Below are 15647 nucleotides of genomic sequence, written 5' to 3' on the forward strand. Positions count from 1 at the left end.
TGAGCAGCGACTACGAGTCCCATGATCCTCTGCTGGCCCCATGTGAAGACAGGGAGCCAAAAGGGCTTAGGGAGTCTCAGAAGGCAAGTGGATACATTTCGCAGGTTTGGACCACGTTAGGCAGTCAGAGCCAGGAGCAGCCCAGAGAAGGAGGTAGGGTACAGGAGTCAGGGACTCCCTGTACTAGGCCAGCACCCCCAGGGCCCGAGATAGCTGAGTTCCCCAGTAGAGTGAGTGTTGCCAGGGACAGCCCTCAGGTTAGGGACCCTGTCACTTACATTAGTTGGAGCTGGGGAACAGAAGGGAAGAAAGGCAAAAGCGGACTTAGTGTTAAGTTGCAGTGCGTTGCTGCATGCGCTGATAGTTATCAGTTAAGTGAGTTGGAGTCAGGGAGCTGTGAGGGAAGGAAGGGTGCGGGGAGCGAGTGCAGCTCCTGAACCCACATAGGTACCCACAGCCCAGGTAGGCCCCAACTCCCCACTAGGTTAGAGGGAGGCCCAAGATAGGGACGCTGCCCTTAGTGTTAGTGAGCTGTCTGGTCAGGGTCACGGCTGTCAGTGCCGTGAGGTCTGACAGGAAGACACAGTGTTGTGTAGCACGTTGGCTGCACACATCCAGTGGGTCACAGCTTGTTGCTGCAGGCGCTGGGATCAGTTGACTAATAGTCAGGACTGGGAAGAGTTAGGGGAGTGGGGCAGGTTATTACCCCTGTAGGCTCCTAGGAGTTTCCCCTAAGCCCTTACAGGTTGCTGTGCTGTAGGGACGGCCTATAGTAGAGCGCGTGTCACAGTAGGGTAGATTAGATAGGGACACAGCGGACGCTGCGGTTCCTGCTAAGAGGTTCGGACCCAAGTTGGGGTCCACCCAGAGACTGTTTCCAGGTTGGGATCGCCCCTGGTGGTCCGCGTGCAAAGAGTCCTGTTGGGGATCAGATGACGTCATCCTACGACTGATCCTTTGTGAAGTTGTTGCTGATCCGAGCACCGGAGTGCTCGGCAGGTACTATACAGTCATAAGTGCACCAACGGAGTGCGGGACATTGGGTGGGGTTCTTTGGACACTGAGTGGGATCACCTGGTGTTGGGGAAGCGTCCTGCGGGACGTCGCAGTAAGTGTCTCCTCGAGAGAGGGACACCTGTTCTGATATGTTTGTATGGTCTTGTGTTATATGCTGTTCCCAGTAAATGGTATTAGTTAATATATATATCACTGTGTGTGAGTATTGATTATTTGTATGTGTCCTGCGAGGAACCACTCCCCCTATGGTGGGAGCCATCGCAGGTGGAGGCGCTGAATTGAGTAAGTGGTTACCCCTAGTATATAGTGCCCCAGGTTCCCCGTGGCGGAAGCTCAGCCCTCCTGTGAGCCAACAGGTAACGCACCACACACCTGGTAACATTGTATGTTCCCTTTCACCCCACACTATATCTGCGATTGGGGGGGGGAATACCCGTTACATTTGGAGGCGCTGCTGAGATAGACCTGGGGTGCCCTGTTCCATTTTTTTTCCAAATTGTTCAATTCCTATTTTTCCACAATGTTTGTAAAGTCCGGACACGAGGTCCTTGCCTGGGCTTTGAGGCAGTATATGGAACCAGGTGAGGTGGTGGTGGTAGGAGGCCTTCCCGCAAATATACCCGCGGTTGGGGTCCAGTCCTATATGCGTAGAATCACTGGGTGGCCATGTGCATGTTTCCTAGATGAAGAACACGATCCCACGTCCACATGGAAAACCATACTTTTTGTGACAATCCCCACTAAGGATATATGCCTGGCAGAGGCACCGTCCGCACTGTTTATGCCCAGGGGCCCATCTGAGGGGTACCCCCTAGTCTACGCAGACCCAGCAAAATGGCGTCTCCCGCCAAAACAGGAGAGCGCACGTGCTACTGACTGCCTGTCTGCACAGGAAAGTATTGCAACAATCTGTCCGGGTTTGGCGTGAAAATCAGAGTCCCTCCCCTGTGATGTGAGTGACTCCGCACAGAGCCCGAGCCCTCCCTTGTAGGACTTGCCCTTCCTTCACATTTCACCAGGGGGATCAAGCACTGGGATTTGCAACCATATGTTGATGCAGTAATAGACTCTTTCTTCTCTGAGGATGAGATGAGGTACGAGGATGAGAGAGACTGTCAGGACATACACCCCAAGGTGTATGTGGCCTGGCGAGCGCCAGGAATAGATGATCTTATGTTAATGTGCCCCTGCCTGCAAGAAGCCTATGACGACGGCGTCGACATGTCCCAGTTACCGCTAGACTTCAAGACAACTGAGGTAGACGGAGAACCGGGTGTACAGTGCTTTAGTCCCACCTGTGACTGTCATAGAGGTGCACTGGCATGGGAGCCCGAATGTGAATGCTGCTGTGTGTGGTTCTTGAAGCCTATTACAACCCAGGCTACGGAGCCAGTTGAGGAAGAAGCGGGGAAGCCTGACCCCCCTGCAAAAGTGAGTGACACTGCTAATCAGTCTGTCCTAATTCAAGAGGCCTCAGTGGACCCGTGTGTCCAAAACCATGTTGCAGAACCGGTTCCAGATCCTCTCAAAGGGGATGTCCTAGTGGTAGAACAGGAACCACCTGCTCAGCCAGCTAAGGAGCCAAGCGAACCATTGGCGGAGAAGAGCGCGACCGCAGTGAAGGTACCGGAACACGCCAGCTTCGTACCAACAACCACTGGCTGTATCGCAGAAGACCCCGGTGACTCCTTGGCAGAGGATCCTATCGTGATATCCGCAGGGGAAGAGGTTGAAGTCCCATCGGTGGCGATGTGCCTACCGGCGAACCACCCCAGCGGTGATACAGAGGAGACAGAGGAATCACAGGGTAAGGTGTATATACCGCCACCTTCTTTTAGTGAGTCCAGCGACCAATCACTTATGGTGATGCGCCTGCCGGCGGACCACTCTAGTGAAATCAACAAACCAACTATCTCGGCGGATACAGAGCCTGCTGTGGGCCCGTGTGCCCTAGAGGAGGTGTATCCAGATGTTGCGGACCCTGCTGTGGGCCCGTGTGCCCTACAACGGCCAGTCCGGCCTAATCCAATGGTACCCTCGGTCCTAGGCTTGGGACCAGTACCTAACGAAGACAAGGGGGAGTTGACTGCCCCAGGGGTGTTGGGTGTGAGCCTCCAGGTGACCGCGGAGCACGGTAGCTCCTTAAGTCTGGCCACCAGGGCGAAGGGCTCCACTCGGCATCGCGTCCTGGCGGATGTGTCTCCCTTAGAAGATAGTAGTCCAGTGGTGCGAGTGGACCAGTATCTATCGCCTATCTTCCAAGTGAAGAGAACAGTCAGTCCCATCGTGGTGTCCAGTGAAGCGCAGATGATTCCGGACAGTATTCCAGAGGAAGAGGAATCCATCGCAACCCAGCGGAGTGGTGAGGAACCTCCTTACTCCCCACAGGCTCCGGTGGAGGTGGTCGTGAAAAATGCTCCAACTAACGTTCATGCTGAGCAGAAGAACGTAGCTGGACATCTGTGTGTCATCACAACTGAACCGAGTGCGAGCCCATGTGCTCCGACACAAGTGGTCCCAGGACTTGGATCCAACGCTCCCGAGGTTCCAACCAGTAAGTGGACTGCCCCAGAAGTGCCGGGGGCAGGTCCTGAGATAGCCAAGGTGAGAACTGACAGCGTCCCCGAGGACCTGTTGGCCACCGGGGATCACTGCAGTGGTAAGTTATCTACCCTTTACCCCCTGCCAAGTGAAACAGAGACTTTGAGGAAAGAGACATTGTCCATTTCTCGCATCTCAGTGGAAGCCTCGCCAATATGTAGGGACAAAGACTGTGTAAAGAGGGATTCAGGGAAAGCTGCCTCTTTTAAGCCCAAAAAGGAGCGCTTCATTCACCACGTAGTGGACCGCGGGAAAGGTCCTGGCCTCCTGGTCTACCGCATCCATGCCGCGGATGACCGTTTAAAGGCCTGGTTAAAAGACATTGTACTCTTCCGTCCACCAGGGGGAGGAATGAGCACGGAACCGGTGACTGTCACTCCAGAGTGTGCTCTTCAAGAGATTTTTCTGGGGGAAGCTCACGGACGCGAAAGTGAGGTACCTCCACATGATCAGTTAGGGGCACCCCACAAATGGTCTCAGCAAACAGCTGACGCTCAGCTGGCCTCGGGTATGGTATGTGAACTGCATTGTAACCTTATGTTTAAAGTACCCAGTGATAAGTTGTACATATGCACTGCATTTTCATTGTATAACTGTGTACCAGGTTATGTCGTTCCCCAAGCGAGGGCGTTGGGTTTTTCACCAGGGGGAGGATGTAGCCAGGTCTCCCCAGCCTGTCAGCACTCCCCTCACCTGGTTGCCGATCGCGGGGGCCGCCGAGTCCAATGGCGGCTCCACCCGGTGATCGAAGAGGTGAGGGCGGTCAGGTCCCGGCTCGGGGGTTGCCAGGGACGCGTGCGGCCGGTTGCCAAGGCCGCACGTGCGTCACAGGAATCCCGGCGCTCCCGGAGCCGGGCTGCAAGGGCACCGCCATTGCCCCTTAGCTCGCGCATGCGCAGTGATCGCGCAGGCGCAGGTAAGGCCCCAGAGCTAGGGAGAAGTCGCGCGAGAGTGAGGCTAGTCAGGGAAAGGTTGAGGCAGCCCCAGACAGCTTGCGCAGGCGCAGGAGAGGGAGGAAAAAGCCCGCGAAGCCCTAGCCTATCAGGGAAGGCTCTGAGCAGGGACTACGAGTCCCATGAGCCTCTGCAGGCCCCATGTAAAGCCAGGGAGCCAATAGGGCTTAGGGAGTCTCAGAAGGCAAGTGGATACATTTCGCGGGTTTTGACCACGTTAGGCAGTCAGAGCCAGGAGCAGCCCAGGGAAGGAGGTAGGGTACAGGAGTCAGGGACTCCCTGTACTAGGCCAGCACCCCCAGGGCCCAAGATAGCTGAGTTCCCCAGTAGAGTGAGTGTTGCCAGGGACAGCCCTCAGGTTAGGGACCCTGTCACTTACATTAGTTGGAGCTGGGGAACAGAAGGGAAGAAAGGCAAAAGCGGACTTAGTGTTAAGTTGCAGTGCGTTGCTGCATGCGCTGATAGTTATCAGTTAAGTGAGTTGGAGTCAGGGAGCTGTGAGGGAAGGAAGGGTGCGGGGAGCGAGTGCAGCTCCTGCACCCATATAGGTACCCACACCCCAGGTAGGCCACAACTCCCCACTAGGTTAGTGTTAAGTGCTGAGGGAGGCCCAAGATAGGGACGCTGCCCTTAGTGTTAGTGAGCTGTCTGGTCAGGGTCACGGCAGTCAGTGCCCTGAGGTCTGACAGGCAGACACAGTGTTCTGTAGCACGTTGGCTGCACACATCCTGTGGGTCACAGCTTGTTGCTGCAGGCGCTGGGATCAGTTGACTAATAGTCAGGACTGGGAAGAGTTAGGGGAGTGGGGCAGGTTATTACCCCTGTAGGCCCCTAGGAGTTTCCCCTAAAACCTTACAGGTTGCTGTGCTGTAGGGACGGCCTATAGTAGCGCGCGTGTCACAGTAGGGTAGATTAGATAGGGACACAGCGGACGCTGCAGTTCCTGCTAAGAGGTTCGGACCCAAGTTGGGGTCCACCCAGAGACTGTTTCCAGCTTGGGATCGCCCCTGGCGGTCCGCGTGCAAAGAGTCCGGTTGGGGATCAGATGACGTCATCCTACGACTGATCCTTTGTGAAGTTGTTGCTGATCCGAGCACCGGAGTGCTCGGCAGGTACTATACAGTCATAAGTGCACCAACGGGCCCTTAGTGTAATTGTGGCTGCGCAGTCACCCATATTCTCTATCTCTGCAAGAGTGCAGGACATTGGGTGGGGTTCTTTGGACACTGGGTGGGATCACCTGGTGTTGGGGAAGCGTCCTGCGGGACGTCGCAGTAAGTGTCTCCTCGAGAGAGGGACACCTGTTCTGATATGTTTGTATGGTCTTGTGTTATATGCTGTTCCCAGTAAATGGTATTTGTTAATATATATATCACTATGGTGGGAGCCATCGCAGGTGGAGGCCCTGAATTGAGTAAGTGGTTACCCCTAGTATATAGTGCCCCAGGTTCCCCGTGGCGGAAGCTCAGCCCTCCTGTGAGCCAACAGGTAACGCACCACACACCTGGTAACATTGTATGTTCCCTTTCACCCCACACTATATCTGCGATTGGGGGGGGGATACCCGTTACACACATTATCAGATAATAACTGCAAAGGTAATTAAGGGGTTAAGCCACACTGGCCCGATACCCACCCTTCACCCATGAATTTGTACAGTGGCTTCATCATGCAACTATATATACAGTATATATATATATATATATATATATATATACACAGATATATATATATATATATATATATATATATATATATACACAGATATATATATATATATATATATATATATATATATATATATATATATAGTATATACACACACATGATGAACCAATATACAAATAAATGTAGAAGGGTTATCAAAACCATACTGTACTACAAATAACACTTCTCCATACAGACACACTACATTACAATGAATTTCCTTTAATAATCCTAACTGATCTTACAATCTAAATCATCAAATTCCAATGAAAAACCTCACATTCCAATCAATACATTGCATTTACATTGTATAAATGATGCATAAAATCTATGCACCATATACATTCTGCAAAGGAATGTTAACAATATCATTGCAAGCAAAATACAAATACCTCCAAACAAGTAAACTATTTTAACCAATCAAGTAAACAAAAATCAATTAGCAATCATTATTTACATCCCTAAACAATTGACAGTCCATCCCGAACAATGAAACAATTAACTAATTCACGCCTGGAGCAGAACAATTTAGCATGTGAAAAAATATAAGTACCAACCAGAATACAAACTTTAAAACCAAGGCTAACCCTGAACACAAGCACACAATACAATATCAACAATTACATCTATCTAATTTTAAAATACTTTAAACAAACAATAAAGCATAGCAGCATAGACAAATTAATTTAAAACACATCAAATCAAGCTTTTAAAACAACATCATTTCTTACCCTATATGTATATATCTCTCTAGACATATATACATACATACATACAGTGGCAAGAAATGATATACCACAAAAAAAAAAGTTAAAAAAGCTTTTAAAAAAATTAACAAGTTAAATAAAATACATTTCTTTAGTTCACTTACCATTACTTGGTCCCACCGACTCCCGTTGCGCAGCTTACTCACGAACCAATCCACCAGGCACAGGAAACCATAAAATAATAAACCATAAAAAAATAAACATTACACTAAAAATCCAAATCAATCCACGAGTCTTCTATTTGTAATCCATCTTCATCTGTATTCTTCTTTCTTCTATCTTCTTCCGGGCGGGGTCTTCTTTCCGTCTTCGGCCATGCCCTGGCCTTCTTCTTCTGTAGGAGTTCCTTCCTCCTCGGCGTCTGGCTTCAAAATGAGACGACATAGGCTTTTAAAGGCCTATGACGTCACATTTTCGTCATATGGTTCCCACGGCCCTGATTGGCATTGAAGAGATCCTAAATGCTCTGAACGGAAGCCAATAGTTCAGTGTGCTCGATCTACGATCCGGGTACTATCAGGTACCCATGAATGCAGAGGATCAGGAGAAAACAGCCTTCGTCTGTCCCCTGGGGTTCTACCAATTTACACGTATGCCCCAAGGTATATGTGGGGCCCCTGCTACCTTCCAACGACAGATGGAGAAGACTATCGGGGACATGAACCCTCGGGAGTGTCTCGTCTACCTGGACGACATCATTGTCTTCGGAAGGACTCTGGAAGAGCACGAAGAGAGGCTGCTTAAAGTGATAGACCGTCTTGGGAAGGAAGGGTTGAAATTGTCCCTAGACAAGTGCCGGTTTTGTCACACTTCGGTGACCTACGTGGGACACATCGTGTCTGCTCAAGAAATCGCCACCGACCCAGCCAAAGTAGAAGCCGTCGTGAACTGGCCGCGTCCCGAGAATGTCACGGAACTACGATCCTTCCTGGGGTTCTGTGGGTATTACCGTCGCTTCGTGGAAGGGTACTCTAGTAGGGCTAAACCCCTGAACAATCTGTTGAAGATATACCCCGAAGATACGGGAAGGAAGGCCGTATCGGCCCGCCAGCCATTTGGTGATAAATGGACGTCTGAGTGTGAACAGGCCTTTCTGAAATTGAAGAAGTGTCTGACCGAAGCGCCGGTGCTTGCGTATGCGGATCCCGAACAACCATACGTTCTGCATGTGGATGCCAGTCTCAACGGACTGAGTGCCGTCCTGCACCAGAAGCACCCCGAGGGCCTTCGGCCTGTAGCCTACATCAGCCGCAGTCTGACACCCAGTGAACAGAAATACCCCGTCCACAAGTTGGAGTTCCTGGCTCTCAAGTGGGCGATCACCGAGAAACTCCACGATTACCTTTACGGTGTTACGTTTGAGGTAAGGACGGATAACAATCCCCTCACGTACATCAATACCTCGGCCAAATTGGATGCAGCAGGACACTGATGGCTGGCAGCCCTGAACAATTACCGATTCTCCCTGAAGTACAAGCCGGGACCCTTGAATATCGGGGCTGATGCCCTCTCCCGACGGCCAGGGCTAAGTGCTACTAAAGATGATGAGGAATGGGAGGAACTTCCAGGACCCGGGGTGCGAGCTATGTGTAGCACCGCCGCCATCATCAACGATCAAGTGGCCTTCTCAGAATTACGGGTTGCGGATTCATTGGGATGCCAGTCGCAGGCTGTCCCAGCCGCCTACTGCGATCCAAAAGGGATGAACATAACGCATGACAAAGTGTTACGGTGGAAAGATCTGGTAGACTACCAAATACGAGATCCTGTTGTTAGTATCATTAGGCAAGCTGTTGAAAAGAAGAATCCAGCCCTTCTGAAGCGTGCTCCCAACGACTTGGTTGCCTCGCTCATGCGGGAAGTGGACAAATTCGAAATTGATAACTGCTTACACTATCGGGTGGTGCAATACCACAACCACCCGGATAGACGACAACTAGTCCTCCCTAAGAACTTGCAATACAGGGTGTTGAAGTCCCTACATGATGAGCATGGACATCTCGGTGTAGAGAAGACCTTTGGGTTGGTTAGAGACCACTTTTTCTGGCCCAAGATGCGAGAGGCCGTAGAACGCCACTGTCGCCGTTGTACTCTGTGTATACAGCGCAAGACCCTGCCTACCAGAGCAGCACCCATGGGCCATCTGAAGAGTTCTGGCCCAATGGACCTTGTGTGTGTGGACTTTCTGTGCATTGAGCCCGATAGCCGGGGAATATGCAACGTGCTGGTCATCACGGACCATTACAACCGGTATGCCCAGGCCTTCCCCACGAAAGATCAGAAAGCCATCAGTGGCAAAAATATTATGGGAGAAGTACTTCGTGCACTACGGTCTTCCAAACTGCCTTCACTCAGACCAAGGTCGGGATTTTGAGAGCACCCTGATCCGAGAACTGCTCAAAATGCTGAACATTGCCAAATCACGAACGACCCCGTACCACCCCGAAGGAGATGCGTTGCCAGAACGATTTAATCGAACCTTACTGGACATGCTCGGAACTCTACAGAGTGCTCAGAAAACTGAATGGAGTCGACACGTGGTGGCCCTGGTGCATGCGTACAATTGTACCCGACACGAGTCAACTGGATTCTCCCCATACTTCCTCATGTTTGGGCAAGAGGCGAGACTGCCAGTGGATGTACGTCTTAGAGTCTCGACGGATGGGATACACAATGCTACCCATTTCAAATACGTGCAAAGACTTAAAGACAGTTTGCAGCAGGCCTATCAACAGGCTGAGAAGTCTACAGCTAAGCTGAACGCTGGCAATAGAAGGCGATACGATTATAAGGTCAAATATCGGGAGCTTCGTCCTGAGACGCTGTATTGCTTCGAAATCTGGGAGTCCCGGGAAAACACAAATTGGCCGACTGATGGAGAGACGGAGTATACGAGATAGAATCTCAGATGCCTGGCCTCCCGGTCTATCGCATCAAAGACACTGAAGGACGGGTAAAGGTATGGCACCGTAACCACCTCCTCCCCATTCCACAAGTGGGAGATGAGGAAACGGAAATACTGGCCACACCGCTCAACGGTGAGTCCGTCTTATCAGAGATGGGTCAAGAGACTGTCAATAACGAAACCCACTCTGAAACTCCTGAAGACCCTATGGAAGGACCCTCTCAAACGGACTACTCCACAGAAGGGGCATCTCCCGGAGGAGCTACGGGTAAAGGGCCCCTTGGCCAATACCTACCAAGGTGGCACCAACAGGCCAGCCTTTGGATCCACAGAGCCCATGCTTTGTGCCAAACAGAGACTGTTCAGAGACATTTCTCCCCTCAAGGGAAGAGGCTGAGCCTCAGGACTGTGTTTATTACTCCCCCGAGGGAGTTGCAGAAGAACAGCTCCGCAGGAGCCAAAGAGTCAGGTACCCTCCAAATCGGGTAACCTATGATCAAATTGGGGCACCCCATTATGAGGCTCAGCAGTGGTCTCGGAGCAAAATCCAATCTGTGATTGTGATGCTCACAGAATTGTGCAACATCGTATAAAGTCAATGCGAATGTACTAAGTAATATTTTGAACTGCATTTTTATTATATAACTTCTGTACATGGTTGAGTTATGTATCCCAAGCGAAGACGTTGGGGTTTTTACCAGGGGAGGATGTAGCCATGTCCCTCCTGCATGTCGCCCCCCTCACCTTGCTGGCGATCGCTGGTGCCGCCGAGCCCATTGGCGGTCCCGTCGGGCAGCTGTAAGAGTGGGGGCGGTAGGATCCTGCTTCGGGGGGTTGCCGGGGACGCGTGCGGCCCATTGCTAGGGCCGCGATCGCGTTGCGAGGACTCCCGGCGCTCCCGAAGCAGGGCGGCAGTGTGCCTCCATTTCTCATGAGTTCACGCATGCGCAGTGAACCTCTTTGTGCGGTGGCCACCAGGGAAGCTCGCGCATGCGCAGTGATAGCGCGCGAGACAGCCAACCAGCAGAGGGCTCTAGAGAGGGACTACATCTCCCATGAGCCTCAGGAGCGCCCCACGTGACCCCAGGGAGGCAATAGGGCTACAGCATCTCCCTGCTGAGGAGAATAGATACATTTCGCGGGCTTTCAGCACGTTAGGCAGTTGGTGACCGGAGCAGCTAGGGGAAGGAGGTAGGAAGGAGGTAGGGTGCAGGAGTCAGTGACTCCCTGCACTAGGCCAGCAGCCCCCTAGGCCCCAGATAGCCCTGAGCCACCAGTAGTGTTGTGTTGTTCAGGGACAGGCCCCAGGTTAGGGACCCTGCCCCTTATTATCCAGAGTCAGTTAGGGACACAGCGGACGCTGCGCGTCCATCCAGAGGTCTGGGCTCAGACCTTTGCTGTCGCTGCAGCAGCTATCCGGATGGGATCGCCCCAGACGGTAGTTCCTGTGGTCAGCGGTCATTGGATCCTTTGTGAAGCTCCTTGGCAGGCCCGGGCACTGGAGTGCTCGGCAGGTAATCTTCAAGTGCACCAACTCTACCATCTATTCATACAAGACATATTAGCTGCGCAATCACACACATAATTATCTCACCTTAGGGTGAAGGGACATATTGTGTGGGGTTACTGGACACGAGGTGGGATCACCCGGTGAAAGAGGGTAGCGTCCTGCGAGACGCAGTAGTTAGTGTTTCCTCTAGAGAGGGACACCTGTTGATATATATGAATAAGTATAGTTGCTGCAGTAAAGTTATTGGTTGTTTCACATGCTGTGTGTGTGATATATATATATTGTCCTGCGACGAACCACTCCCCACTCCGGTGGGAGCCATCGCAGGTGGAGGCGCTGCACCGAGTACGAGGTTACTCCTATTATTTATACGTGCCCCAGGCTCCCCGTGGCGGAGGTTTAGGCCTCCTGTGAGCCTAACAGGTAAAGCACCACACCTGGTAACATTAAGATCTCCGCACACACATACCATATGCTATTGGGTGGGGGAATACCCGTTACACAGATTATATATATATATAAAATATTGTACCAGGAAAAAATACATTGAGTTATCTTTCGTTTTCAAGTATGTCTGGCTCCTAAGCACGAAATAAAGTTGACAACATTACAAGTTACAGTTACACACGTTTAAAGTAGGAAACAGCCAAGGTTTTGAAGGAACTTAGCAGGAAGCGGATTTGAGGACTTGGGTTAATTGTCCCCGCACTGGGGTGATCGGTACCAGAAGGAAGAGCGACCAGATTCTTTATTGAGCCTTCAATAACTATAATCAGGTTTCTGGAGATGGACCTAAGGAGAGAAGTGATGTGTACAGCAGGTGTGCTGCTCAGATAATTGGGTAACCAGAAAGTATATGAAGGCGAGACAGGAAAGAGGCACATTGTGTCTGGACTCAAGTAATAGCTAACCTAGTTCAGTTAACATATCACAATGGTAGGTGTGGAAGTTACATAATAAGTAGGGTGACTATATTTGTCCCGGCAACGACCGGGACAAATGTCGCGCACGCACAGTCGGGAGCACCGACTGTGCATGTGCGAACGGCGAGCACAGACTGCGCATGCGCAAATGGTTAGCGCTGACTTCGCATGAGCATACGTTGAGCACAGACTGCGCATGCGCAAATGGTTAGCGCCGACTTCGCATGAGCATACGTTGAGCACCGACTGCGATGCGTGTTGAGCACTTGCCGGTCACGTATGTGTGGCCAGGAAGCGCCGTCCATACATGTGCGGCTGGCAAGCGCTGATCACACATGCGCACTAGCAGCTGGCAAGTGCCGATCGTGCATGCGTTGTTGGCAAGAGGCGGATGCGCATGGGCCACCGGCACAAACAGAAAACTGGGACAGTGGCCCAAAAACTCGAGACAGAGGCCTAAAACCCAAGATTGTCCTGGCTAAACCAGGACGTCTGGTCACCCTAATAATAAGACAAAATGGCATATTAAGTTGTAAAGAATGTGAAGTTTGCTGATAAAATGCGCACTTACCATGTGCACTGAATAAAAACGCATGTAATAACTAAGCAAAAAGTCTCATAATTGTATCATAATTGTTCTGCAGATATGTGCTCTTATAACCAAAGAGCCATGAGTCTGAGGCAGTGGCGGATTTCCCATTAGGCCCCATAGGCCCGGGCCTAGGGCAGCAATATTTTGGGGCAATACATTTCCCTTTTTTTGCCACCCCATATACAGAGCCCCTTTCTTCCCCACTGATTGGCGGGGGAGAGGGGTAAAGTTCTTACCTTCTCCTTCCTGCCTCGTAACTCCTTCGTGACGCGCTCCTACTTCAGCAACAAATGATGCTGCAATGTCACATGACGTCACGTTGCCATGCCAACATGACGTCACACAGTGCTGTGTTGCCATGGGAATGCGTCAATATGTGACGTTACAGTGTCATTTGACGCTGAAGAAGGAGCGCGGCACCAGATCAAGTTTGTAAATCCGCCACTGATCTGAGGGTATATAAGAGAACATATCTGCATAATAATTATTTCTCCTGACATCGGCAAAATACAGAGTCTAGAGAGCACAGCAGCTGTGGAGATTGAGCATCTGCAGACCTGGAGATAAACCAGACCGGAAGTGACGTTGCGAGTCACAAGGGGACGCCCACTCGGTGCCAGCGGCGGTGAGATCCAAAAGCTCCTGCTAACTCTGGCTTTTTGCCTGGTTATTACATGCATAACTATTCAGTGCACATTGTAAGTGCGCATTTTATTGTTTTTTTATTTATATATTCCCATTTATAAAATTCCAAACTATCTACACTATTGTAGAAATTTTCACCTCCCTTGCAACAAATTGTGAAAATGCTGTTTCCCTAAGGGAAAAACGTGTGTAGCCAGGGTCCCTCCGGTCCCCCTGTCTCCCAGTTTCTTTCCCCCTTGCGTGTGCTGCTGCGGGGGTGAGCGCATTCCCGGGGGCTCCCGGTGACATTAGTGGCAGGGCGCCGCCATCTTTGATGTCCTCGCGCATGCGGGGAGGCATGCGCAGGCGCAGACGCGGTGGCCATTTTAGTGTGGGAGAGCTGGCACAAGAGGCGCTCCATAGTGCAGGGACCCCTAGAAGTCGCGCATGCGCAGTTAGGGTGATGCGGCAGCCATTACAGGGTAGCACAGGCTCCGTGGAGAGTAGCGGCGGCCATTACAGCTTCGCACATGCGCAGTAGAGATCGCGCACGCCGTCCCCATAGGAAAGAGCTGTACCAAGAACTACAATTCCCAGCAGCCTCTGGGGACTGCACTTTCACCCCTATCACTTGCTGCATTGAAGCCAATAGGGCTTACAGATTCTCCTGCAGCAAAGGAGATACAATGTTACGTGCTGCAGTCAGGAAGCTGACAGTGGAGCACTAGTGTGAGAGTGTCAGTTGGTGCTGGGATAAGGTAGGGGAAGGTGTGTGAAGGGAGCAGTGCTTCAACACTAGGCCAGGTTATCCCCTAGGTCCCAGCTAGGCCCAACTCCCCTTCAGTTTGTGGCTGCTTTAGGGAAGGCCCCTTAGGTAGAGACCTTGCCCTGTTAGCAGTCAGCTTAGTTAGGGACACATCTGCAGTGCTGTGTGCTCTGACAAGAAGGGTCAGTGTTGCAGTGGATCATTCTCTGCAGAGCAGAGACACAGACTGTCTGAGCGGTGAGCTTGCTCAGAAGGAGACCCCCATCCCTGAGGCTTCGGCGCTGGACACAGACGGGTCCATTTCCACAGTTCTGCGGTACCCGGTTGCAGGAGAGCCGGGCAGGTATGTTTCAAGTCACCAAGTGCACCACCTATACATTTCATCTTAGTGGGCAGCGCTGTCCCACACGTGGGTGGGGTTGCGAGACTCTTGGGACTTTTGGGTACAAGGACTTTAGGAATACAGTGTGGGGTTAAGGCCCTGCGAGGTGTGTGGATAGTTGTGCTTAGTAGTGTTACAGGGTGACACTGATGTTATGCACTGTTGATGTCATATGGTTGATGCATGTGTAATGTGTTATGGGTTGAATCTGCATATAGTAAATCTGTGTTATATATACCTTTGGTGTATGTGGTTAATATATGTGGATCCTGTGTGGGGTACATTCTACACTCCTAGAATCCTACAAAGGTGGAGGCGCTGTAAGGAAGATTGTTCCAGAGAAGCACCCCAGGTTCCCATCAGCGGAGGCTCAGGCCTCCTGTGAACCTGCAGGTATATGCACCACACCTGGTAACATATAGGTTCCCCCTCACATGCACTCTATCTGCGATTGGGGTAGGGGGAATATCCGTTGCACGTGACTGTATTAATCCTCCGCATACAGTACTGCCTAATTTTTTATCCTTATTGTGCCGTATCATACCATTATCTGTCCCTGCACCTTTATTTTTTCGGTCCGGATCCTAACTTCGCAGACAACTTTCCATTTGGAAGAACAGGACGTTCTCAGGGGTTTTTGAGCTGCGATCCTCACCACACATTGTTGATTACTAAGCTTTGTATTTTATTATATATCACGTGTATTTTACACATCACTACTTTACATTGTAGTCACAGGTGTATTAGAGTGCACTTTACCATATTCCCTATTGAATCAGGCCCTAAGAATCCTGGAGAAGCTTTGCTTTCTGTATGTACTGTACCTCCCCCATCGTTCTCATACTATCTGCTTGAGGGCTTATGCAAGAGACCATGTGGTCTCAGGGAATTCTCTTCCAC

General features: G+C 51.0%; 1 protein-coding gene across 2 annotated transcripts in view; it reads right to left on the bottom strand.

Annotated features, from left to right (window-relative positions):
- Positions 1-15647, bottom strand: part of CD274 (CD274 molecule) — a 79656-nt gene that overhangs the window by 15273 nt on the left and 48736 nt on the right. The window lies entirely within an intron of this gene.

The sequence above is a fragment of the Ascaphus truei genome, chromosome 1 (assembly GCF_040206685.1).
Source record: "Ascaphus truei isolate aAscTru1 chromosome 1, aAscTru1.hap1, whole genome shotgun sequence".
NCBI lineage: Eukaryota > Metazoa > Chordata > Amphibia > Anura > Ascaphidae > Ascaphus > Ascaphus truei.